This window comes from Stegostoma tigrinum, chromosome 2 (assembly GCF_030684315.1).
Source record: "Stegostoma tigrinum isolate sSteTig4 chromosome 2, sSteTig4.hap1, whole genome shotgun sequence".
Classification (NCBI taxonomy): Eukaryota; Metazoa; Chordata; class Chondrichthyes; order Orectolobiformes; family Stegostomatidae; genus Stegostoma; species Stegostoma tigrinum.
In genome coordinates, this window is record NC_081355.1 from 152,224,976 (window position 1) to 152,251,078 (window position 26,103).

At 46.3% G+C, this 26,103-nt stretch overlaps 1 protein-coding gene across 5 annotated transcripts in view; it reads right to left on the reverse strand.

Annotated features, from left to right (window-relative positions):
- Positions 1 to 26,103, reverse strand: part of LOC125462947 (pituitary adenylate cyclase-activating polypeptide type I receptor-like) — a 211,882-nt gene that overhangs the window by 176,568 nt on the left and 9,211 nt on the right. For all 5 annotated transcript variants that reach the window (XM_059640288.1, XM_059640307.1, XM_059640301.1 and 2 more), the window contains exon 2: positions 19,954 to 20,014. The gene's annotated coding sequence lies outside the window, so the exon portion shown is untranslated. The remainder of the gene's footprint in view (positions 1 to 19,953; positions 20,015 to 26,103) is intronic.

The following is a 26,103-nucleotide window of genomic DNA, read 5'->3' on the forward strand; positions in this document are numbered from 1 at the left end:
CTGTGGGGTCTGTTGGGATGGAGTAAGCCAGGGTGGGGACCCTGACTGTGGGGTGGGGTGGGATGATGTAGGCTAGGGTGGAGACGCTGGCTGTAGGGTGGGGTGGGATGGTATAGACCGGGGTGGGGACCCTGACTGTGGGGTGGGGTGGGATGGTGTAGGCTGGGGTGGGGACCCTGACTGTAGGGTGGGGTGGGATGGTGTAGGCCGGGGTAGGGACCCTGACTGTGGGGTGGGGTGGGATGGTGTAGGCTGGGGTGGGGACCCTGACTGTGGGGTGGGGTGGGGAGGGATGGAGTAGGCCGGGGTGGGCCCTGGACTGTGGGGTGGGGTGGGGAGGGATGGAGTAGGTCGGGGTGGGGACCCTGACTGTGGGGTGGGGTGGGGAGGGATGGAGTAGGTTGGGGTGGGGACCCTGACTGTGGGGTGGGGAGGGATGGAGTAGGTCGGGGTGGGGACCCTGACTGTGGGGTGGGGTGGGGAGGGATGGAGTCGGTCGGTGTGGGGACCCTGACTGTGGGGTGGGGTGGGGAGGGATGGAGTAGGTCGGGGTGGGGACCCTGACTGTGGGGTGGGGTGGGGAGGGATGGAGTCGGTCGGGGTGGGGACCCTGACTGTGGGGTGGGCTGGAGCTGGACTGTAGCAGCAGAGAAGGAAAAGTTAGGCTCTATTAAAGTGAATTTCTAACATGTTATTCTAAATTCATGAGAATGATGCCTTTGCATGGTGACTCTATTCACTCTATTTTACACTGAATAGACGTGACAAAAATGATTCGATTCAATCGAATTGCGTATTAATTTAGTTGCCGCCCTGTCCTTACCCTTCCTTTATTTCTGTTTTAATTGCACTGCCCCTGGTGGGCAGTCCTTGTGAATTATTAATTCTCTAATTAGTGAAAGATGTGTTTTGGTGGCTGGTATATCTAAAGGAAAATCACTGGAGGTCATTTCTGGAAGAATGAGGTTTGATTTAGCATTTCTGGAAGAATGAGGCTTGATTTAGCATTTCTGGAAGATTAAGGTTTGATTTAGCATTTCTGGAAGAATAAGGTTTGTTTTAGCATTTCTGGAAGAATGAGGCTTGATTTAGCATTTCTGGAAGAATGAGGTTTGTTTTAGCATTTCTGGAAGAATAAGGTTTGTTTTAGCATTTCTGGAAGAATGAGGCTTGTTTTAGCATTTCTGGAAGAATGAGGTTTGTTTTAGCATTTCTGGAAGATTAAGGTTGGATTTAGCATTGCAATCTACTGCCACCAGGATTGTGACAGGAGTTACTCATATTTTGGAGTAGGTTTGTGGCTCATGTTGTGGATGTTGTGGTTGGTCGGCTTGCCAAGTTGGTTCATTGTTCCGCAGACGTTTCATTACCGAGCTGGGTAACATCCTCAGTGCAGCCTCCGATGAAGCGTCAGTGTGTTTTCCTACTTGCTACTTAACGTGAACACCAACGAGCAACAAAAGGCACCACCCGTGCTGGGTCGTCTCCATTCGCACAGATAAGGAGCACCACCAGTTTGACTGGGACAAAACCAGGATCTGAGGAGACGCCAAACAGAAAAAAGCATGGGAATTTCTACATACCATTTTGTGGAGCTGGATGAACACAGCAGGCCAAGCAGCATCAGAGGAGCATGAAAGCTGACGTTTCGGGCCTAGACCCTTCATCAGGAAAGGGAGAGGGGGAGAGGGTTCTGAAATAAATAGGGAGAGAGCGGAAGGCGGACCGAAGATGGATAGAGGAGACGATAGGTGGAGAGCAGACAGACAAGTCAAAGAGGCGGGGATGGAGCCTGTAGAGGTGAGTATAGGTGGGGAGATATGGAGGGGATAGGTCAGCCCAGGGAGGATGGACAGGCCAAGGGGGCAGGATGAGGTTAGTAGGTAGGAGATGGGAATGGGGCTTTGGTGGTAGGTGGGGACGGGTGAGAGGAAGAACAGGTTAGGGAGGCGGGGGCAAGCTGGGCTTGTTTAGGGATGCAGTGGGGGAGGGGAGATTTTGAAGCTTGCAAAGTCCACATTGCTAGCATTGGGCTGCAGGGTTCCCAAGCGGAATATGAGTTGCTGTTCCTGTAACCCTCAGGTGGCATCACTATGGCACTGCAGGAAGCCCAGGATGGACATGTCGTCTAAGGAATGGGAGGGGGGAGTTGAAATTGTTTGTGACTGGGAGGTGCAGTTGTTTATTGCAAACCGAACGTTGCAAACCTCATTCTTCCAGAAATGCTAAATCAAACCTCATTTTTCCAGAAATGCTAAATCAATCCTCATTCTTCCAGAAATGCTAAATCAATCCTCATTCTTCCAGAAATGCTAAATCAAACCTCATTCTTCCAGAAATGCTAAAACAAACCTCATTCTTCCAGAAATGCTAAATCCAACCTCATTCTTCCAGAAATGCTAAATCAAGCCTCATTCTTCCAGAAATGCTAAATCAAACCTCATTCTTCCAGAAATGCTAAATCCAACCTCATTTTTCCAGAAATGCTAAATCAATCCTCATTCTTCCAGAAATGCTAAATCCAACCTCATTCTTCCAGAAATGCTAAATCAAACCTCATTCTTCCAGAAATGCTAAATCAATCCTCATTCTTCCAGAAATGCTAAATCAATCCTCATTCTTCCAGAAATGCTAAATCAAACCTCATTCTTCCAGAAATGCTAAATCAAGCCTCATTCTTCCAGAAATGCTAAAAACACCTGAGCGTAGGTGTTCTGCAAAGCGGCCCCCAAGCCTCCGCTTTGTTTCCCTGATGTAGAGGAAGCCACAATGGGTACAGCGGATGCAGTATACCATATTAGCAGATGTGCAGCTGAACATCAGCTTGATGTGGAAAGTCATCTTGAGGCCTGGGAGTGGGTGAGGGAGGAGATGTGGGGGCAAGTGTAGCACTTCCTGCGGTTGCAGGGAAAAGTGCCGGGTGTGGTGCAGCTGGAGGGGAGTGGAAAGGTATTTCTAGATGCCTGGTTCTCCACCAGCAAGGCCATCAATAAAAACATACAACTAGACCCTATATACACACACCACTGCGAAGGAAAACTGGAAATGAGATCACAAACCCTCGAGATTGAACAACTGGTGGAAAAACACAACGGTGCTTCATCGGAGGCTGCACTGACAATGTTATCCAGCAGGGTAATGAAACATCTGTGGAAAAACACACCAGTTCAGCAAGCCAACCAAACACAGCAAGAGTTTATTGTTTTCTCCCCACAATGAGAAGAAAAACATGTCCGAAAGCAGTAAGACACAGCGGGGCATCGGGAAATGGCAGTATGTCTGATCTTCACCTCCTCAATGGACAAGAACCTGCTGCCCTCAACAGTTGCTGACCAACGTGATCTGGTGACTGAGCATTCTCAGCAGCGCTAAAGCCCACTGGTGGCCACTATCGGCACAAGGAGATGCAGCATGGTGTGTGGGCACAGGTAAGCTGCAGAGTTAATGTGGGCAGGGTTTCATTCCTTCCAACCCTTTTAAAGTAGCAGCTTCATTGACATAGAAATGTAGAAAACAGGAGCAGGGGTCGGCCATTCAGACGTTGAACCTGCTCTGCTATTCCATAAGATAGCGGCCAATCATCCAACAGAGTCCACTGTTCCCATTTTCTGAGTTGGATAAACACCATTAGCATTCTGGCCTACCTGCCTATTTCCCAGCTTTTCTTGACTGCGGGCCTCAGTTGCCACTTGAATGGGGCTGTTAAGGACTTCATTAGGTCTAAAGGAAAGGTAGCACGTTGGGTGCATGACACATTCCCCTGATCAGTTTGATCATACGCATGTGTTATGGTCACAAATGCCCCGACCCCAGGATGATGCCATCTCGCCACCTATCAGTATCATCAGTGTGGCAATGGAGAGGGTCGATAGAGTCATTGAGTCACTGAGATGCAACGCACAGACACAGACCCTTCCATCCAACTCGTCCATGCCAACCAGATACACCATGTCAATCCAGTCCCATTTGCCAGCATTTGGCCCATATCCCTCTAAACCCTTCCTACTCACGTACCCAGCCTTTGAAATGTTATAATTGTACCAGACTCCACCACCTCCTCTGGCAACTTGTTCCATACATGCACCACTCTCTGTGCAAACAGGTTGCCCTTTATGTCTCTTTAAAACCTTTCGCCTCTTGTTTATTTACCCTATCCATGTCCCTCATGATTTTATAAAACTGTATAAGGTCACCCCTCAGCCTTCTACACTCCAGGGAAAGTAGCCCCAGCCTATTCAGCCTCTCCCTACAGCTCAAACCCTCCAACCCTGGCAACTTCCTTGTAAATCTTTTCTGAATGCTTTCTAGTTTCATAATATCCTTCCTATAGCAGGGAGACCAGGCTGCACACAGCATTCCAACAGTGCCTTAACCAATGTCCTGTACAGCTACAATGTGACCTCCCAACTCCTGTACTCAATGCACTGTCCAATAAAGGCAAGCGTAGCAAATGCTTTCTTCACTAGAATTTGTTGCAAAGTCTGGTACAGTATTAATGAATTGGAAAGCAGTAAGTCAGAATGAGTTGGTAAAAAATGATTGTGAAAAAAAGGAGTGCTGCGATCCCTTTCAGAGCTTCTGCTTTCTCTGTGTTTGGAAGGTTATAAATATAGACGCATAATGAGTGCTCAAATGGAAACATTTTGCGTAGAGCAGCCAAGCAGCATATTTACCAGGACAACAAGTTTGAATTTGGCCAATTAATTTAAAGCAAGTAGATACAGAAAGCTAATAGAATTTTTATCTGATAGTGTTGACAACCTGAAACCAATCATACTGTAAGAATGAGATTTTGTCATTGCACGTATATAAGATGAGGGCATTTGGAAAATTGGAGACTTGTCAAGAGTTATCACCATTCAGGTCCCAGGGAATGCCCATCTAAGTAATCAAAGCTGCCGCAGTATTTTAGCTCAAAGTCCTCATTGAAGAAATTATAGAGAAAGAAAAACATCCCTTATGGTAGAATTAGCAGAAGAAAGGCATTTGTGAAGAGCTCCAAGAAGACAGAATATTCCAAGAGACAGCCTGTGCAAACATGGAGAGATTACATTTTAATCTATGATTTTCATATTAATTGGGCTTATTAAGTGAGATTTGTGTTTATTTTAACAGTATTCTAGCAGAATTTAGACCAGTTAGGAAGTAGTAGTCTAAGGGGAAATTTTTGGTTTGTTAATAATTCAGTTAATTTGTTCATTGTTGGCTTAAATTAATTGTTTCTGGTTACTTGTAAAGCCGAGATCAGGGATTTTCTTCCTTTTAACCGTTCTTTTAATAGATTATGAAGGGGAAAGGGGAGTTTTCTGGGTATTTCTGGGGGTAATTACTGGAAGAGAATCTCTAATCTTGTCATAGCAGATTGGGGCTTTTGTTTCTGTTTACATTTCAGAGGCTACTCCCCCTCCGCAGCAATTTATACTACACACCCCCCTCCATAATTGCCAGTCCATTCATTCTGAAATTAACACACAGATTGTGAAAAGGTGTCGCTGTTTTATCTAAGCTGGGGAGGAGAGTATGACTGTGCCCGTCGGGCTGAGAATCCGCCAAGCCTGGTACCGCTCTCCAGCAATCAGAACAAGACACATGTGAGAAACACTGAATAGTTTCAATTCCTGCTGAGCTGGGTATATCCTGGGCATCGCTCATCAGAGCAAGCTCACCTGCTCAGAGAGGCTAGAGATTTCATTCCATTGGCATGTACTTATTGCTCAACCTGCTGATGTGGCAATGTTCTGTAGATAGATAACAGCAACAGAATGACAGGAAGGGAGAAGGTTGTTGGGTCTGGAGGAAATTGACAGTTTGTTGCTGTCCAGTTTTAAAGGGTTACTAGCTCCCCATGATCAGATTGAGTGGTGAAGTGGGCTCCAGGGGCTGAATGGTCTCCCCTTTGTCCCGTTGTCTCTGATTTCCCTTGAATGGTAAATGGGCTCGAGGGGCTGAATGGTCTCCCCTTTGTCCGGTTGTCTCTGACTTCCCTTGAATGGTAAATGGGCTCGAGGGGCTGAATGGTCTTCCCTTTGTCCCGTTGTCTCTGATTTCCCTTGAATGGTAAATGGGCTCGAGGGGCTGAATGGTCTTCCCTTTGTCCCGTTGTCTCTGATTTCCCTTGAATGGTAAATGGGCTCGAGGGGCTGAATGGTCTCCCCTTTGTCCCGTTGTCTCTGATTTCCCTTGAATGGTAAATGGGCTTGAGGGGCTGAATGGTCTCCCCTTTGTCCCGTTGTCTCTGATTTCCCTTGAATGGTAAATGGGCTCCAGCGGCTGAATGGCCTCCCCTTTGTCCCGTTGTCTCTGATTTCCCTTGAATGGTAAATGGGCTCCAGGGGCTGAATGGCCTCCCCTTTGTCCCATTGTCTCTGATTTCCCTTGAATGGTAAATGGGCTCGAGGGGCTGAATGGTCTCCCCTTTGTCCCGTTGTCTCTGATTTCCCTGATGTCAATGAAACCAACACAAGTCCATCACCTGACAGGGAAATGGGTGGAAGCGACAATAACAACATCTTACAGAATCCCCACAGTTTGAAAACAGGCCATTCGGCCCATCAAGTCCACACAGACCTTGTGAAGAGCATCCCACCCAGATCCATTCCCCAACTATATCCCTGCATTTCCGTCGGCATGCACTCATTGCTAAACTGCTGACTTTTATCAGCCATGATTGAATGGCGGAGCAGACTCGATGGGCCGAATGGCCTAATTTCTGCTTCTATGTATAGGAACTTCTTGGATATATTCTTGGATAGCAAGAAGCTTTTTCCCCAGAGTGGGGGTCTGAATTACTAGGGGTCACCATTTCAAGGTGAGACGGGAGAAATTTAAGGGAGATATGCGTGGAAAGTTCTTTACGCAGAGGGTGGTGGGTGCCTGGAACGCGTTGCCAGCGGAGGTGGTAGAGGCGGGGATGATAACATCATTTAAGATGTATGTAGACAGATACATGGATGGGTGGGGAGCAGAGGGATACAGATCCTTGGGAAATAGGCTACAGGTTAGACGGAGGATCTTGATCGGTGCAGGCTTGGAGGGCCGAAGGGCCTGTTCCTGTGCTGTAGGTTTCTTTGTTCTTTGCTCTATGTCTTATGGATTTGGCTATGTTCGGCAGATAGGTGACGGCAACAGAAAAGGTTACTGGGGCTGCAGGCCAACTGGAAATTGACCGAACTACCTATCCCTGAACAGTGGGTAACTTAGCATGGCCAATCCACCCTAACCTACACATCTTTGGACTGTGGGACAAAACCCACGCAGACATGGGGAGAACATGCAAACTCCACATAGACAGTCGCCCGAGGGTAGAATTGAACCTGGGTCCCTGGTGCTGTGAGGCAGCAGTGCTGAGCCACTGTGCCACCCCAGCATAACACAGGAAGGTGGGGAGATAAGGAGAATGAGAATTTTCTCAATAATCACATGGACTAAACCCAGTAAAAATACAGATACGGGAAATTATAATGAGAGCGAGTTGACACAGTGGGGGTGAGAACGGATTGCAAATTTGAAGCTTGCATTCTGTAGGTTTGAAGTTTGCATCTGTCTGCGAGGATTTGTGTTTGTCTCTGTGAGGGAATGCAGAAGAGTAGGCGTGAGGTTGAAAATGTGCGAATCAATTGGACATTTCAGTGTTTCAAGGGAAGCTCAGTGTGTTTATTATTCTGGTGTTCTTGTGTTAAGTGGTTACATTGAGTGAATCTAATCATAATTGGTGCATTATTTTTAAAATCAATTTATCCCACATGTATCATAGCAATGTAGGTGAGTCAAGAGAAACTACAGGACAGAAATAGGTCACTTCAGCAATCCTATCAGTTACAGAACTTTTGGTCTGCACTCACACTTCACAGCATTGTGAACACACAAGCCATTCTTCCATTCGTTGACTTCATCTACACTCTTCACTGTCTCAGGAAGACAGACAACATCATCAAAGAGACCTCCCACCCCAGTTATAACCTCCTCTAACCTCTTCCATCAGGCAGAAGGTATTAAGACTTAAACACAGGTGCCAACAGGTTTAAGAACAGCTTCTTCCCTGCTGTTATTAGACTTATGAATGGACCTCTCAAATTCCAAGTCTCATGTTGATCTTGCTTCTTGTGCATGTTCTCTCAGCCATATCATTGTGCCCCCACTCTGTTCTATTACCCTACTTCCCTTTGTACAGTATGGTCTGCCTGTACTGCATGCAAAACAAAATGTTCCACTGTGCCTAGGTACATGTGACAGTAATAAATCAAATCAAAAATGCTTCAAGAACCAAAATATCTTACCCTACATCCTTGCAACTTTGCTGCCCCTTTTTCTATCTTCACTTTTCTCATATTTCAGGTCTTCTCCTCGGCAGAATCTGAGACTCTGCTAACAGTTATTTCCATGGCAGAGCAGGCTTGATGGGCTGAATGGCCTTACAGTCATTGCTTACTTACTTTCTACTTTTCTTGTGTTGGCATTTGAACCTCATTGCTGCTTCAGCTCATTTCTTCTCTCTTGTCACTTGTTGAGGCTTCATGTGCATCCCCTTAATAATCTTCTACTTTTCAATCCATGCCAGCCCAATCCAAACTTCCCAGAAAGAGAAATTACAGCCAGTAAAGGCGTTGAAGTTCAGTCGCTGTTGCAATGGAGCTGCCAATTCACGCACAAAAAGCACCCAGTAACAGTCACATAATGGTTTCAGAGATAGTAGGAACTGCAGATGCTGGAGAATCTGAGATAACAAGGTGTAGAGCTGGATGAACACAGCAGGCCGAGCAGCATCAGAGGAGCAGAGGTTTCGCGCCTAGGCCCCTAGGCCTGCTGTGTTCATCCAGCTCTACACCATGTTATGTCTAGTCACATAATGGCACTGGCATTTGGATAAATATTGGTCAAGTCATACTCAAGTTCCAAGGTGAGAGCTAACCATCAATCTTCCAGCTGAGGGACTCACTACTCACTAGGAATAGAATCATCTGTGTCCTGCCTCTTCCTCTCCCTGTATCCATCTTCAGTCCATGTTCTCTAGTCTTCCCAATCTGATACTATGGGAACAGTCAATCGGTAACGAAAGCTATCCAGCCGTCAGGGTATGTTACTGAGCCCCAGTGGGACCTTCTTGAAGCCCCCCAACTCTTGGAAAGTAAAGATATCAGAGTAGTTGAGGCCCTCCAAAGCAGGAATAATTCATGTACTCAGCTGCAGACCTTTCCCTGGGTCAACTTGTGCACTTACCTTTATTGTCCAGGGCATTGACTATAGGAGGTGAGAGGCCATGTTGTGGCTCTACAGGACATTGGTTCGAAATACTGCGTTCAGTTGTGGTCTCCCTGCTATGAGAAAAATGTTGTGAAACTTGATAGGGTCCAGAAAAGATATAAAAGTTTGGAGGGTTTGAGCTACAGGGGGAGGCTGAATAGACTGGGGTTATTTTCTCTGGAGCATCAGAGGCTGAGGGGTGACCTTATAGAGGTTTATAAAATCATGAGGGGCATAGATAGGGTGAATAGACAAGGTCTTTTCCCCAGGGTAGGGAAGTCCGAAACTAGAGGACTCTCTGATGAAGGGTCTAGGCCCGAAACGTCAGCTTTTGTGCTCCTGAGATGCTGCTTGGCCTGCTGTGTTCATCCAGCCTCACATTTTATTATCCCGAAACTAGAGGATGTAGGTTTAAGGTGAGAGGGATAAGATTTAAAAGGGACCCAAGGGGGAATAATTTCACACAGAGGGTGGTACATGTATGGAATGAGCTGCCGGAGGAAGTGGAGGGGGACGGTACAATTACAACAGATGAATGGGAAGGGTTTAGAGGGATTATGGTCCAAATGCTGGCAAATGACACCAGGTTAAGTTGGGATATCTGCTCAGCATGGATGAGTTGAGGCAAAGATGCTGCTTCAGCGCTACACAGCTTTATGGCTGTGCAAGGCCAGCTTGTGGTGGGTGCTGGTCATGGGGTGAGCGAGGGGTAGGAAACAACTGAAAGGCGAATGAAATCAAAACATCGAGTTTGTGTGTGCGCAAGACCGATCACCGTTTCACAATGTCCTACTCCAAAGTAGGTCAAACAAGCTGGTGATGGGTAGCATCTGCTGCGAGATGCCCACCATCTGAGCTGCCATATGTCAATGAAGGATAGATACCATTGAGTTTAACACACTGGGAACATGTAACAGGCAGGAGAACAGTGTGATTCAGACTTGCTTTAATCCGTCCAGCCCCAAAACTTTCCAAGAATTTGAGTTTCCTCTTGCACGTCTCCAGTTACCATCATTCAGCACTGGCAGTCACGCCTTCAGCTGCCAGCAATATTGAATCCCCTCCGGAAGTTTCTGAAATGCCTCAAAAACCCACCTTTTTTCATCAAGCCTTCTCTCACCATCACCTCATTTGGCTTGCTGCCTACTCTGTGCCTGATTAGGCTCCTGGGGACGGTTGGCCATTTTAAAAGATGCTCTTACAAATGCAAGATATTATTTTTGACAGCTGCAGGCCCCTTGCTATTCATGTTTCTCTGGAGAAAAAAAAGGGATACTTGAGAAACAAATTGCTCCAAATATAGCTGTTGTATCCAAACCTGCAATCCTACTGGCGCGACACTATTTCAAACTAGGACGAATGGACTGCTCCCCACTGTCACACTGATCCATCAACCAACCTCACAGAAACACATTTGCTCATCAGTATCAGACTATTCCTTGCAGTTAGCTTGCACGAGAATCACGCTCATGGTGTGAGCAGGATGCCATTCAACCCATCAAGCCTGTACCAGTTCTACTCCCTACAGCCATTCTCCTCCATTTCCCTGCCCACCATTCCTACACAAAATAATCATCCAATTTCCTCCTGAATGCCTGAGTTGGCCCCACCTTCACCACATTACCAGGTAGTGCATTCCAGACCCTGGCCACTCATTTAAGGAAAAGGCATTTTCTTCACCTCATTTCCACATCACTCTAAATCTCTACCATCTTGTTCACGCTCCTTTTACAAGCAGGGGACAGCTTCTCCCTCGTAGAATTCCCACAAGTGTGGAAACAGGCCATTTGGCCAGTCAAGTCCATACCGACACTCCAAAGAGCATCCCACTCAGACCCATCCTAGCCCTGCATTCCTCGTGGCTAATTGACTTAGCCTCCACATCCCTGGACACTATGGGGAATCCAACACGGCCCATCCACCCTAACCTGCACAGCTTTGGACTGTGGGAGGGAACCGGAGCACCCAAAGGAAACCCACACACACACAGGGAGCATGTGTAAACTTAACATGGACAGTTGCCCGAGGGTGGGGATCGAACACAGCTCCCTGGCACTGTGAGGTACCACTGCTAACTACTGGGGCATCATATTGTGCCCCATCTAACCCTCTCATGATTTTGAAAACCTCAATCAAACTATCATTGTAATTGAGTCCAAACTGCCAGCTTACAAATATCTGTGCACATGAGACAGCACAAAAATAGCAACTTCACTAACCCTATTCCCCTCACCCAGAAACACAACAACTGAGCACTGTCAAAACACATTGAGCTCCTGGTCAGTATTCTGTCTTCGAATTCATTACAAACCTGTGGGGTGGAACGGTGGCTTACAGCGCCAGGGACCCGGGTTCGATTCCACCCTCGGGCAATTGTCTGTACGCATTTCTCCCCGTGCCCTGCATGGGTTTGCTCCAGTTTCCTCCCACAGTCCAAAGATGCGGAGTTTAAATGGATTGGCCATGGGAAGTTGCCCGTAGTGTCCAGGGATGTGCAGGCTAGGTGCAACGGTGGGTGGAGATGCAGGGTTAGAAGGACTGGAGGGGAGGTGGGCAATGATGGGATGCCATTCAGAGGGTCAGTGTGGACTTGATGGGCTGAATGGCCTGCATCCACACTGCAGGGATTTCTTCATTACCGCTTTGCTGAGTGGGCCAAGTTGAGTGAGATCAGTGCCCGTATAGCACTGCTTTCAGTGACAGGCATTACGAATAGACAACGGGGACTGTCTAATGACAAAAAGCTGAGTAGGTTGGGCTTAATTCTTCAGGGGTTCAACAGTGCAGGTGCTGGGCAGTTTCTCCTTGCGGGAAGAGTCTAAGACCTAAGGGCATAATCTCAAAACGAGAAAGGCATGAAGACCATAAGACCATAAGACATAGGAGTGGAAGTAAGGCCATTCGACCCATCAAGTCCACTCTGCCATTTAAATCATGGCTGATGGGCATTTCAACACCACTTCCCTGCACTCTCCCCGTAGCCCTTGATTCCTTTTGAGATCAAGAATTTATCGATCTCTGCCTTGAAGGCATCTAACGTCCCGGCCTCCACTGCACTCTGCGGCAATGAATTCCACAAGCCCACCACATTCTGGCTGATGAAATGTCGTCTTATTTCAGTTTTAAATTTATCCCCTCTAATTTTAAGGCTGTGCCCACGGGTCCTAGTCTCCCTGCCTAACGGAAACAACTTCCTAGCGCCCACCCCCTCCTAAACCATACATTATCTTGTAAGTTTCTATTAGATCTCCCCTCAACCTTCTAAACTCTAATGAGTACAATCCCAGGATCCTTAGCCGTTCATCATACGTTAAACCTACCATTCCAGGGATCATCCGTGTGAATCTCCGCTGGACACGCTCCAGTGCCAAATGCGACCTTCCTGAGGTGTGGGGCCCAAAATTGGACTAAATGGGGCCTAACTAGGGCTTTACAAAGCCTCAGAAGCACATCGCTGCTTTTATATTCCAACCCTCTTGAGATAAACAACAACATTACATTCGCTTTCTTAATCACAGACTCTACCTGCAAGTTAACCTTTAGAGAATCCTGGACCAACACTCCCAGATCCCCTTGCACTTCTGATTTGCGAATTTTCTCACCGTTTAGAAAAGAGTCCATGCCTGTATTCTTTTTTCCAAAGTGCAAAACGTCACATTTACTCACCTTGAATTTCATCAGCCATTTCCTGGACCACTCTCCTAAACTGTCTAAATCTTTCTGCAGCTTCCCCACCTCCTCAGCACTACCTGCCTGTCCACCGAACTTCATATCATCGGCAAACTTTGCCAGAATGCCCCCAGTCCCTTCATCCAGATCATTAATATATAAGGTGAACAGCTGTGGCCCCAACACTGAACCCTGCGGGACACCACTCGTCACCAGTTGCCATTCCAAAAAAGAGCCTTTTATCTCAACTCTCTGCCTTCTGTCAGACAGCGAATCCTCAATCCATGCCAGTAGCTCACCTCAAACACCATGGGCCCTCACCTTACTCAGCAGCCTCCCGTGAGGCACTGTATCAAAGGCCTTTTGGAAGTCTAGATAGATAGCATCCACTGGGTTTACCTGGTCTAACATACTTGTTACCTCTTCAAAGAATTCTAACAGGTTTATCAGGCATGACCTCCCCTTACTAAATCCGTGCTGACTTGTTTTAATCTGACCCTGCACTTCCAAAAATTTAGAAATCTCATCCTTGACAATGGATTCTGGAATTTTACCAACTACCATGGTTCGGTTAATCGGCCTATAATTTTCCATCTTTTGTCTTGATCCTTTCTTAAACAACGGGGTTACAATAGCAATTTTCCAATCATCTGGGACTTTCCCTGACTCCAGTGACTTTTGAAAGATCACAATCTACTATTTCCTCAGCCACCTCCCTCAGAACTCTAGGATGTAGCCCATCGGGGCCAGATTTATCAATTTTTAGACCCTTTAGCTTTTCTAGCACTTTATCTTTTGTAATGCCTACCATACTCAACTCTGACCCCGACTCTCCCTAATTGTTGAGATACTACTCATGTCTTCCACTGTGAAGACTGACGCAAAGTACTTCTTAACTTCTTCAGCTATTTCCTTGTCTCCCATCACTAGCCTTCCAGCATCAATTTGGAGCGGCCCAATATCTACTTCTGCTTCTCGTTTGCTTCTTATGTATTGAAAGAAATTTTTACTATCATTTCTAATATTACTGGCTAGCCTGCCTTCATATTTGATCCTCTCCTTCCTTATTTCTCTCTTTGTTATCCTCTGTTTATTTTGTAGCCTTCCCAATCTTCTGATTTCCCAGCACTCTTGGCCACTTTATAGGTGTCTCTTTTTCTTTGATACATTACCTGACTTCCTTTGTCAGCCATGGCTGTCTAATCCGCCCCCAGATAATCTTTCTTTTCTTTGGGATGAACCTCTGTACTGTGTCCTCAATTACACCCAGAAACACCTGCCATTGTTGCTCTACTGTCTTCCCCACTAGGCTCTGCTTCCAGTCGATTTTCATCAGTTCCTCTCTCATGCTCCTGTAATTACCTTTACTTAACTGTAATACCATTACATCTGAATTTGCCTTCTCTCTTTCAAACTGCAGACTGAACTCTAACATATTATGATCGCTGCCTCCTAAGTGTTCCCTTACTTTAAGATCTTTTATAAAGTCAGTCTCATTACATAGCACTAAGTCCAGAATAGCCTGCTTCCTTGTGGACTCCATCACAACCTGTTCCAAAAAGCCATCCTGTAAACATTCCATGAATTCCCTTTCTTTGGCTCCACCGGCAACATTATTCACCCAGTCCACCTGCATATTGAAGTTCCCCGTGATCACCGTGACCTTGCCTTTCTGACATGCCCTATCTACTTCCCGGTGCATCTTGCATCCCTGGTCCTGATCACTGTTAGGAGGTCTGTACATGACTCCCATTAGTTTTTTTGCCTTTGTGGTTCCTCAATTCCACCCACACAGACTCCACATCTTCTGACCCTCTGTCATTCAGTGCCGTAGATTTAATTCCATTCTTAACTAACTAGGCAACCCCGCCCCCTCTGCCCACCTCCCTGGCTTTTCAATATGTTGTGAATCCTTGGATGTTTAACTGTCAGTCCTGAACTCCCTGCAACCATGTCTCTGTGATGCCTACCACGTCATAATCATTCAAGAGGATTTGTGCTGTTAATTCATCTACTTTGTTACAAATACTATGAGCATTTAGGTGAAGTGCCTTTAATGCTAACTTTGGAAATCTTGACATGTCCTAAGCTATCCTTCCTTTTTGCTCTATTCCCAGTCTGCCTCGAGCTTAAACCCACCTGTACACATGCTATCCTGTTGCTTATCTTTCCATTTAACTCCATACTCAGTCTCTTTCGCTTTCCCTTCCCCCCCCCCCGACTCAGAAGTTTAAAGTCCTACTGACCGCCCTATTTATCCTTTTCGCTAGAACACTGATTCCAGATCGGTTCAGGTGGAGACCGTCCCAACAGTATAGATCCCCCCGGTTCCAAAGCTGATGCCAATGCCCCATGAAATGGAATCCCTCTTTCCCACACCAATCCCTTAGCCACGTGTTTACTTCCCTAACTTTCTTATCCCTATGCCAATTGGCATGTGGCTCAGGCAGTAATCCGGAGATTATGACCCTTGAGGACCTGTACTTCAATTTCTTTCCTCGTGCTTCATAATCCCTGAACAGGTCCTCTAAAGGAGGAATTTCTTCTCTCAGAGGGTAGCAAACCGATGGAATTCTTTAGCACGTGGTAAGGTAGGGTGGAGGGGAGGGGGAGGAATGAACAATAGGGGGAGATGGAGCCCTGAGAGAGAAAAACAGACATGGGAGTGGGTAAAGGTTAGCCTGAGAGAATCAGTAGCTGTTAAGGGGGATTGTTAGTGGCTGACAATGGTTTGTGCATCCGTGCCTGGTGGGCACAAGGCCTGGTGTGCGGGGGCTGGGGTAAGGACACGGGAGAAGGTGCCTCAAAGCCTAAAACTGCTCAACTCGATGTTAAATATGGAAGGCTGCAGGGTTCCCAAGCGGAAAATGAGGAGCTGTCCTTGCAGCTCATGCAGAACATCGCCGGAGCATTGCAGCAAGCCTGAGGCAGATAAGTTGGCCAGGGAACACGGTGGGGTGTGTTGAAATGGCAGGCAACTGCAAGCTCAGGGTCTACTTTGAGGACAGGACGTAGGGGTCTGCGAGGCGGTCATTCAGTTTGTGCTTCATTTCACTGAATCAAGGGTGATGGGAAAAAGACAGGAACGTAGAGTTGAGGATTATCTGATAAGCTTCGATCTCATTGAATGGTGGAATCAGACTCGATGGGGTGCATGGCCTACTTCTGCCCCTACATCTTATAGAATTACAACATTCATAGGGCAGCTAAGGATCAGGTGAAGCTGGCTGGAAATTATCAACCTAATTCAACAAATTTATTAAATTAATAAGGACAAGGATTCAAGCTTTGAATCCAACACTTTAAATCAATTTTATTGTTGGTCATTGTTCCTCTTAAAGTCCAGGTTAAGTTTCTTCCCTGGTGCATGGGAAATTTAGGTAAAATTTTCCAATCATAAAGCTGCTTGGTGTGTCTCATTTGGCTTCCAATGATTCATACAGCATACAGTGGAATGATAGAGGGAGCTGTTGACAAACCCCAGCACTGAATTTCTATCGCCTACACTACGAGGAGATTTGAGAAAGTCGTGTTTGCCCTAACCCTCTGTTCGTCTCAAATGTGGGTAGCCAAATTTGCAGGTGATGCTTCAATAGAAGGGACAGTAAGTTGCAATGAAGAAATGAGAAATTTGCATATGCATGTGGGGATGGGTTTGCTGCCTGGGCCAAACTATGGCAGATGATATTTAGTGTGGATGAGTGTGAGGTTATCTATTTTGGTCAGAGGAATCTAAATGGAGAGAAATTTTGAGTGTTTCTGTGCAGAGGGATCTGGGTGTCCTGATGTATGAGTTGCAGAAAGCTAATAGCTTAGTGTAGCTAAGTGGCTCGGTGGTCAGCACTGTTGTCTTACAGAGCTAGGAACCTGGGTTTGACTCCACCCTCAGGTGACTGTATGTGTGGAGCTTGCACATTCTCCTTGTGTTTTGCGTGGGTTTCCTCCGGGTACTCTGGTTTCCTCCCATATCCCAAAGATGTGCAGTTTAGGTGGATTGGTCATGCTAAATTGCCCGTAGTGTTCAGGGATGTGCAGACTAGGTGGGTTAGCCGTGGGGAATGCAGGGTTATAGGGGTGGGTTTGGGGAAAGTGTAGACCACACTGTAGGGATTCTACAGGTACTAAAGATTCTAAAGGCAAGTGGAATTTTGGGATTTATTGATAAAGGAATGGAGTAAAAAAGTGGGAAAGTGTTGCTGCAACTGTACAAGGCATTAGTGAGATTTGGTCCATTTATGTGAGGAGGATACGGTTGCATTAGAATCAGTTCACAGGGGCTTCATTCTATTGTTTCCAGAGATGAGGGACCTGTCTTATGAGGAAAGATTGAAAAGCTTAGGCCTATATTCTCAAGAATTTAGAAGAATGAGAAGCTATTTAATTGAGATTTCTAATAAGTCTAAAGGGAATTGACAAATAGACATAGAGAGAATATTGCCTCATTTAGGGCAATCTGGAATGAGAGGTCATAGCTTTAGAATAAGGCATGGCAGGTTTAAAACAGAGATGAGGAGAAATTACTTCTCTCAAAGGATCATGAATCTGTGGAATTCATTCCCCCTGGGTGTGGTGGATGGTGGAACATTGAGGTAAATTGAAGGAAGAGATAGATTTTTAATTAGTAACGGTCGAAGGGTTATTGAGAGCAGACAGGAAAGTGGAGTTGAGATTAGGGTAGCCCTGACTCTACTCTTACTCCTTACATTAGACTTACTGCCTACCTTTTCTCAAATCACTCATCTCTCGGATCATATTGTACAATGTTTCGTCTCGGAGTTACACTGCTCCAGGTTCAAATCCCAAACCAGCCAGGGCCTGAGCACAAGTGTCCAGGTCAGAGCGCAGTCCTGAGGAAGCGCTTCTCAACAAGTGAGAATATCTGCTTCTTGCAGCTGCCAAACATCCACCATTTGTGCGAAGCGGGGCAGGCGTGTTGTCCCCAGCGTGTGTTGGGCCAAATACCGATTCATTGATTGACATCGCAAAACCAGCAAACACTTTGCTGCTTGTGGGAGGTTACAGTGTGCAATTTGGCCGCTGTATTTCCTGCATCAGGAGCATTTGACTGGTTGTAAAATGTTTCATGGTGACTTCTACATGCGAAACAAACCATAAGAATAGATGTCTTTTATTGATATGTAATTCCTTTCCAAACACTGCTTTTCAAAAAGCAAAATAGCTGAATTAATATTGACGAATTCATGAATTTTAGAAGGGTCCTGACCCGAAACGTCAGCTTTCCTGCTCCTCTAATGCTGCTTGGCCTGCTGTGTTCATCCAGCTCCACGCTGTGTTAGCTGAATTAATGTTTGCTACTCTTGGGGATGGCCTTGATTTCATAAAGTTTCCTTGAGGGGGTAAATTTCATCGTCGCTACAGTGTGGAAGGATGCCATTTGGCCCATGAAGTGTACACTGACCCTCCCACCTAATCCCTGCAACCCCGCATTTCCCATCGATAATCCACCTCACCTGCACATCCCTGGACACGAGGGGTAATGTAGAACAGTCAACCCACCTAATTGGCACACATTTGAACTGTGGGAGGAAACCTACGCAGACATGTGGAGAATGTGCAAACTCCACACAGACAGTCACCCGAGGCTGGAATTGAACCCAGGTCCCTGGTGCTGTGAATTGGCAATGCTAACCACTGTGCTGCCCCACGCATAATATCTCCAGCAATTATCGTCACTGTTAGAAAAGGCTAAATTAGTTGGTAACTAACATGAAATGGAACAATCAAATCACATTTTGCTCCTCAAAGCTGACACTGAAAGTCAAGCACGGCCAGATAAATCTGATGAAGAAAGGTTTAGAGCAATATTTACTAGAGTTTAAAAGAATGAGAGGAGATCTAACTGAGGTTGGTAAGATTCTAAAAGGGATTAACAAAATAGACATGGAGAGGATGTTTCCCCAAATGGAACAATCTGGAATGAGAGGTCATAGCTTTAGGAAAAGGGGTGACAGACTTAAAACAGAGATGAGGAGAAATTACAGCTCTTAGAGGATCATGAATCTGTGGATAACAAAGTGTGGAGCTGGATGAACACAGCAGGCCTAGCAGCACCTTGGGAGCACAAAAGCTGACGTTTCGGGCCTCGACCCTTCATCAGAAAAGGGTTGTGGATCCTACAGAAAATAAAAAACAGGAGAGGTCCTTTGCAGGTCTGGAACAGGGAGGCTCTGAGCTGGGGTAGGCTTGATTGTAGTGCCTGGAGATGCCAGCGCATTGCTGTGAGTGTATGTTTCAGGAGTCGCAGGGTGAAACACTTCTGAAGGGTCTCGATGTTCTGGATGTAGATATTGTCACGGTTGGGACCAAATTGGGAAGGTTTGAATGTGGACTGTAGTCCATTGGGGATGATCTGGTTCTGTAGGCAGGTACTGCGAAAGGTGATGTGGCTGTTGTATGCGGTTTGCTTCAGGACATGGTCGAGCAGTTTCAAGGCCAAAGAGATTACGACAGATTTGCAGTGGGAGAGAGATCCCCTGAGGTTTGTCCAGAGGGAGGAGGGTAACTCCTTCAGGTTAGGCATCCCTAGAAGATGCTTCGCAGTGAGGTTAAAATTGTATCAGAGATAATAGGAACCGCAGATGCTGGAAGTTCCCATTATCTCCATTACACATGAATCTGTGGAATTCGCTCTCCCAGATTGCAGTAGATGTTGTGATACTGAGTAAATTTAAGGAGGAGACAAACACATTTTTACTTTGTAACGGGTTAAAGGGACGTGGAGAGCAGGCAGGAAAGAGGTGTTGAGTTGAGATGATGGTATTAAATAGCAGAGCAGGGCCGAATGGCCAAATCCTGCTCCTACCTTTTGCATTAACTTGCTAAAATAAACATCGTTTTCTAATTATTTTGAATGGTCATCTTATCTGCTCTAAAAATTCTATTGTCAATGCAAGAAACACCAAGACTATCCACAATTAACAAGCTTCAACATTGAAGGTTTACATGGTGAGAGTGATAGCATTGAATAAGATGATTTCACGGAAACTCCATGCAAGATTTGCTTGGAAAAGAACAAATTCTTACCTCAAAAGAGTTCCTTAGAAGGCTGACAGAAATATCACCGATAGAATACTCATCACATCACCTGCAAGAGGTAAGAGAGATGATTTTACATATACATATAGTGTAGGAGGGAAATCAGCATGTGTAACCCGAACGTTATTTGCTCAAAATCTCCAAACGTTCCTGCAAAATTAGACATAACCTACTGGGAATATGCCAAGGATACTTTGTCCTAGTGCCATTTGTAGGGACTGTGTTTTGTTTCTGTCCCCGGCAACTGGGCGCTCTCTCTTGTGAATGAAACGGGGATCAAATTGAAACTTACAGAATACTGAGAGACCTGGCTTGGGTGGGATGTGCAGAAGATGTCCCCACCAGTAGGAGAGGCTAGGACCTGAGGGCATAGCCTCAGAGCGAAGGGACGACCCTTTAGAACTGAGACGAGGAGGGATTTCTTCAGCCAGAGGGTGGTGAATCTAGGGAACTCATTGCTGCAGAATCCTATGGAGGCTAAGTGATCGAGTGTATCGAAGACAGAGTTAGACAGGTTCCTGCTTAGTGAGGGGGACATGGGTTATAGGGAGAAAGCAGGAGAATGGGGTTGAGGAACCTATCAGCCATGATCGAATGGCAGAGCAGACTCGATGGGCCGAATGGCTGAATGTTGCATCTTATGGCCATAAGGGCCAATTTGAACACATTGAAGAGGGTGCAGAAACAATTTACGAAAGAAACAATCTTTCCTGGAATGGGGAATTTCCGTGCTGAAGATGGATTGAAGAAGTTGGAACTGTTCTCATTGGCGTCAAAGGCTGAGAGGAGATCTGAACGTGATTTTCAAAATCACGAACGGGCCAGACAGAATCAACAGAGATTTTAACCTCACTGCGAAACCTCTCCCAGGGGTGCTGAACCTGAAGAAGTTACCCTCCTCCCTCCGGACAAACCTCAGTGGATCTCTCCTGTCCACCTATCTTCTCCTCTATCCATCTTCGATCTGCCTCCCCCTCTCTCCCTATTTATTCCAGTTCCCTCTCCCCCTCCCCCTTTTCTGATGAAGGGTCTAGGCCTGAAACATCAGCTTTTGTGCTCCTGAGATGCTGCTTGGCCTGCTGTGTTCATCCAGCTCCACACTTTGTTATCTTACAGAGAAGCTGTTTCTGCTCATAAGAGGAACAAGAGCGAGAGGGTGGGAATTTAAAGTGACTGGTAAAGACTTTAGGTCAGCGAGTAGTTATAGTCTGGAATACACTGCCTGGGAATATAGTGGAGGTATGTTCCACTGAGGCTTTCAAGTGGGGAACTGGATGATTATTTGGATAGAAATGATGTGACAGAGACATGGGGAAAAGCCAGGATATTGGCATTAGGGCATAAAGTTGGTGCAGGAACGATGAACTGAATTGTATGCATCAGCACTGTATAATTGTGAAAAACCACATTCCATGCTCCATCGCTCTATACTGATAATACCAAGAGGGGAACATGTGCCAGGCATGGTGGGTTCGTTAAGATGGAGATGAATTACCAAAATCACCATGGTGGTGAAATGACTCCACAGAGGCTGGTATCCCATCACCAAGTCCCTTTTAATGTACACGTGCAGAGTCCTTGACACTGACCCAGCTCCCTCAGAGCCAGCTCTCAGAGTGAACAGAGCCTCTGACCCTCCTGTTTCCATCTGTCAGCCAGGGCTCCCTGATTGGACCAGGTTAACAGCCCCAATCAGGGAGCTCATCGTCAATGAGGACCACGTGGCTGACCTCCTTCCAATCACTACATTACCACCCCCACCCCGACCCCTCTCTGAGCGCGAGGTGACGTTTGTCCCTGTTGGCAGTCTGGGCACCACCCCACTAAACCAGCCCAGTGCTGACCACCCAGTCATAACATCTCACCAATATTTTCATTCTGGAAACCCCCTGGGTGACACTGGTGGAGTTCAGCCAGTATCTGGCGATGACCCTTTCTTGGGACAATCACGCTTGCTCCCCATAATAACATGCCGTCCTCTACTGTGATCTAAGCTCTCTGGGTCCAAATTAGTTTCAGTTCTGGTTCCCCCTATCACCACCAGCTGTTTCACTTTTGCCAGGGCCAGCCCTTTCTGCGTCCGAATTCTGATATTGTCAGCCGTGACTGGAAGGGTGTCCAGAGAATTAAATGCCATGATTGACTCTGCCAGTGGCAATACCATTGGTGGAGTATCAGCCAGTGAGAGGCAGTTCAGTGCATCAGCATTTGCTACTTGGCCTCCCAGACAGAGTTCTAACTTGAAATTATGCACACTTAGTATTAAAGCCCACTACTGAAGTCAGTCTGAAGTTAAGGGTGGCATTGCCTTGCTTTCTTTGAATAGGCCTAGCAGGGGTTTGGGGTCTGTTACTAGTACAAATGCACATCCATAATGGCATTGATGGAACTTCCTGGCTCCAAATATGACCACTAAACCTTCCGAGATAGTAACAACTGCCGATGCTGGAGAAACCGAATAACAAGGTGTGGGGCTGGATGAACACAGCAGGCTGAGCAGCAGCAGAGGAGCAGGAAGGCTTAAAGTTTCAGAAGAAGGGTCCAGACCCGAAACGTCAGCTTTTCTGCTCCTCTGATGCTGCCTGGCCTGCTGCGTTCATCCAGCTCTACACCTTGTTATCACTAAACTTTCCTTCTCTCTCTCTAGGTGCATTTACACTCTGCATTAGCCAAAATCCTAGATACATATGCTTTTGGACATTAATCCCCGTTATTAGCTAATACAATGCTGTACAGGGAGACATCACATGTCAATACCACATCTCATTTCGGATCATAGCGTGTCAACACCTGATAGCTGTTTCTTCACATCCCTGAAAGCTAATGCTTGCCTACGTGAAATTTCCAAAGCTGACCCCTTTTTTAAGAGCTGATGCGGAGGTGCTGGGATGGAGGCGAGGTTAGAAAGCATAGAGCATAGAACAATACAGCACAGTACAGGCCCTTTGGCCCACAATGTTGTGCCGATCTATTATCTTACTCTAAGATCAATCTACCCTGCACACCCTACATTTTACTATCCTCCATGTGCCTGTCCAAGAGTCGCTTAAAAGTCTCTAAAGTATCTGACTCCACTAACACTGCCGGCAGCACATTCCACACGCCCACCACTCTCTGTGTGACAAACTGTGTTACGTAAAGAACTCTCTGTGTTATGTATGATCTTTCCTTAACAAATCACCAGCCTCAGGTTTCCATTGCCCTCACTTTAGGTGTAACCCGGTTTTATTGATTCTGGAGCCCAGGTTGGTCACTTAAGGTGCCTGAAACAAATTTATCCCTTCCAAGGTCTACACCCACCTGGGAGGTGTGTCTATGAAGTCTTAGTTCTCTAACTGCTCCTTATTGGCCTTCCCTGTTATTGGAATGTCATCTAGATAAGCAGTGACCTTGCAAAATGTTCTCCATCGTCTGACCAAAAATTCCACAGGCAAACAATACCCCAACTGGCAGTTTGGTTTCCTGGTACAAATCCTAATGGGTATTCATTGTCGCATACTGCTGGGGATCCTCACCCAATCACAATTATGCATGGCTCATGCCCAGCTTTGTGAAGGAAAGCACCCCCCCACCCCCTCCTCCACAGCCCCCCCACCATTGCCAGCTTTGTGTATCAATCCTCTATGTGAGGGATTGGGTATTTATCCAGCTGTGAAAAGCAGTGCACTGTTTGTTACATAACCCCACAAAGGTGAACCAACCCATGGGGCTACACCCTGCTACCTTATCCCACAAACTGGACTGGCTTGGTCGCAAAAACAGAAGTCGCTGGAAAAGCTCAGCAGGTCCGGCAGCACCCATGAAGGAAAAAAATCAGAGTTAACGTTTCGGGTCCGGTGACCCCTCCGCAGAACTGTTCCAGTGCCACTCCTTCACTTCCTGGAGTGCACATTTCGGCAGCAACTACAATGGCTGGCTGGGCCAGATCCTGAGGAAAATGTTAACCGTTTGGTCAAGACTTGGCTTTGTTTTGGGGGTTTTGCTATGGACTGACCTAGAGACCCCCTGTTCAGGATATTGCAATTGCTTTCACCTACGTGGTGTTCCCCAAGCTCGGTCGCCCTAGCAAGAGTGTTCACTTCCATTGGCATGCCCTGGAACTCACATGTTCCTCATGCTGCATTGTCCAGTCATAAAGCCTGTTGTAGCACCTGTTTGAGGCCCAGTTGAGCTTCAGCTAGTAGGCATTTTTGCACGTTTACATTGTTAGTTCCACATACCAAACCGTCAGCAACTCATTTAGGATTGAACCAAAATCTCCTGCCTCTGCCGGTCGTCTTCACCTCATCTAAAATCCTGAGAGAAATTCCCCTGATTCTCAAATTCCCATGTAAATCCGATAGTGTCTCAGACTTAGAGTAGGCTTGGGGTTTAACATGCCTTAACTAAATCTGTCAATTCCTAAAAGTTTTTAGTATCTGGGACCTGAGAGAACGTGAGGCTCCTAATAACCGAAAAAGCTGTTGGTCCACAAGCTGCCAGGAGAATTACTTGTTGCTTCCTATTTGTCTGGAAAAAAGTAACGCATTCTTTCCGCATCCTGAACCCTGATGGCAGGGTCAAATGATGCCAGATTCCTAAATGATGCCAGATTCCCAAATGATGCCAGAAATGCTTACCCCAACTCAAAGATGACTATTGTGAGTAGGTTTCTTCAACAATGTGCTTTACTCTCACCACTACTGATATAACTTAACAGAAGCTGGTATCCAGTCTCCAAGTCACCCTTTATTTACACATGGAAAGCTCTTGACTCTAGTACAGCCTCGTCAGAGCCAGCTCTCAGTGTCAGAATGTCTGACGCTCCTGTTTATTTTTGTGGTTGGTTGGCTTGCCGAGCTGGTTCGTTCATTCATGGACATTTCATTACCCTGCTGGGTAACATCATCAATGCAGCCTCCGATGCAGCACCATTGTGTTTTCCTGCCTGGTTTTTAAACTCTGGGGTCCACTGAGCTGCATTACCTCACTTCCAGATTTCCTTCACAGTGGTGCGTATGTATAGAGTCGAGCTCTATGCGTCTATTGATGGTTTTCTTAGTGGGGTACCAGGCTTCTAGGAATTCCTGGGTGTGAATCTGCTTCTTTTCCTGTCCACCAGAGTTTAAAAACCAGGCAGGAAAACACACCAGCGCTTCATCGGTGACTGCACTGAGGATGTTACCCAGCAGGGTAATGAAACATCTGTGGAACAATGAACCAGCTCAGCGAGCCAACCAACCACACCATCCACAACACGAGCTACGAATCTACTCTAAAACCTTAGACTCCTGTTTATATCTGTCAATCAGGGCTCCCTGATTAGACCAGGTTAATGGCCCCAATTAGGGAACTCATATTCTATGAGGCCCACCTCATTACAGTCACTACAGGTGGGTTTGGACTGAAACATTGAACCAATGGTACAGCCGCAGTGGATTGAACATCCCCCTTCACTTGCGGTTTATAGCTCAGAGCTGTGCAGAGATGACACTCACTTCCGTGTCTTTAAAAGGTCTCATTCACCGTGTTTCAACACGCCCACATTCTCTCAGCAGCTTCCAGAGCCTTCTCCTGCACGTTCCTTTCCTCTGGATCCACACCCAGGCATAACCAATTCAACACAGTGAGCATGGATCTGTTACCAGGCCCACATAATCAAACACGGAGTAATTGAGTACTACAACAGGGGTCCTATTTGTAAGACACTTGAATGCCATTGAACACCCATCGCCTGGACAACCTTTTCAACTTAAATCCTCCATTCAAGATGAAGTCAGAGTCACGTGTGCACTGACTGCCACTCAGTTTACATTGAATTAAAGTTGCCTCGTATTCACAGTTGCAGAAAGTTCCATGACCATTCCTCAGTATCACTCTACCTACCCTCCCTTTCCACATGGCGCTGCAAATTTTCCCTCCAAAGATAATTTCCAAGGGTTGAATGGCTATTGCCACCACACTCTCAGACAGTGCATCCAAGATCCCTACCACTTGCTACATAAAAGCTTTCTCCGAATGTTGCTGCTGGTTCTTTTGCTGATGACCTTTGAATCCTCTGGTGCTCCATCCTTCCACTAGTTGTAGATACATACATTACAGAAGGCAGCCATCGAATCTGTACAGCCAAAAATATACTAATGCCCGCTCTGTCATAGA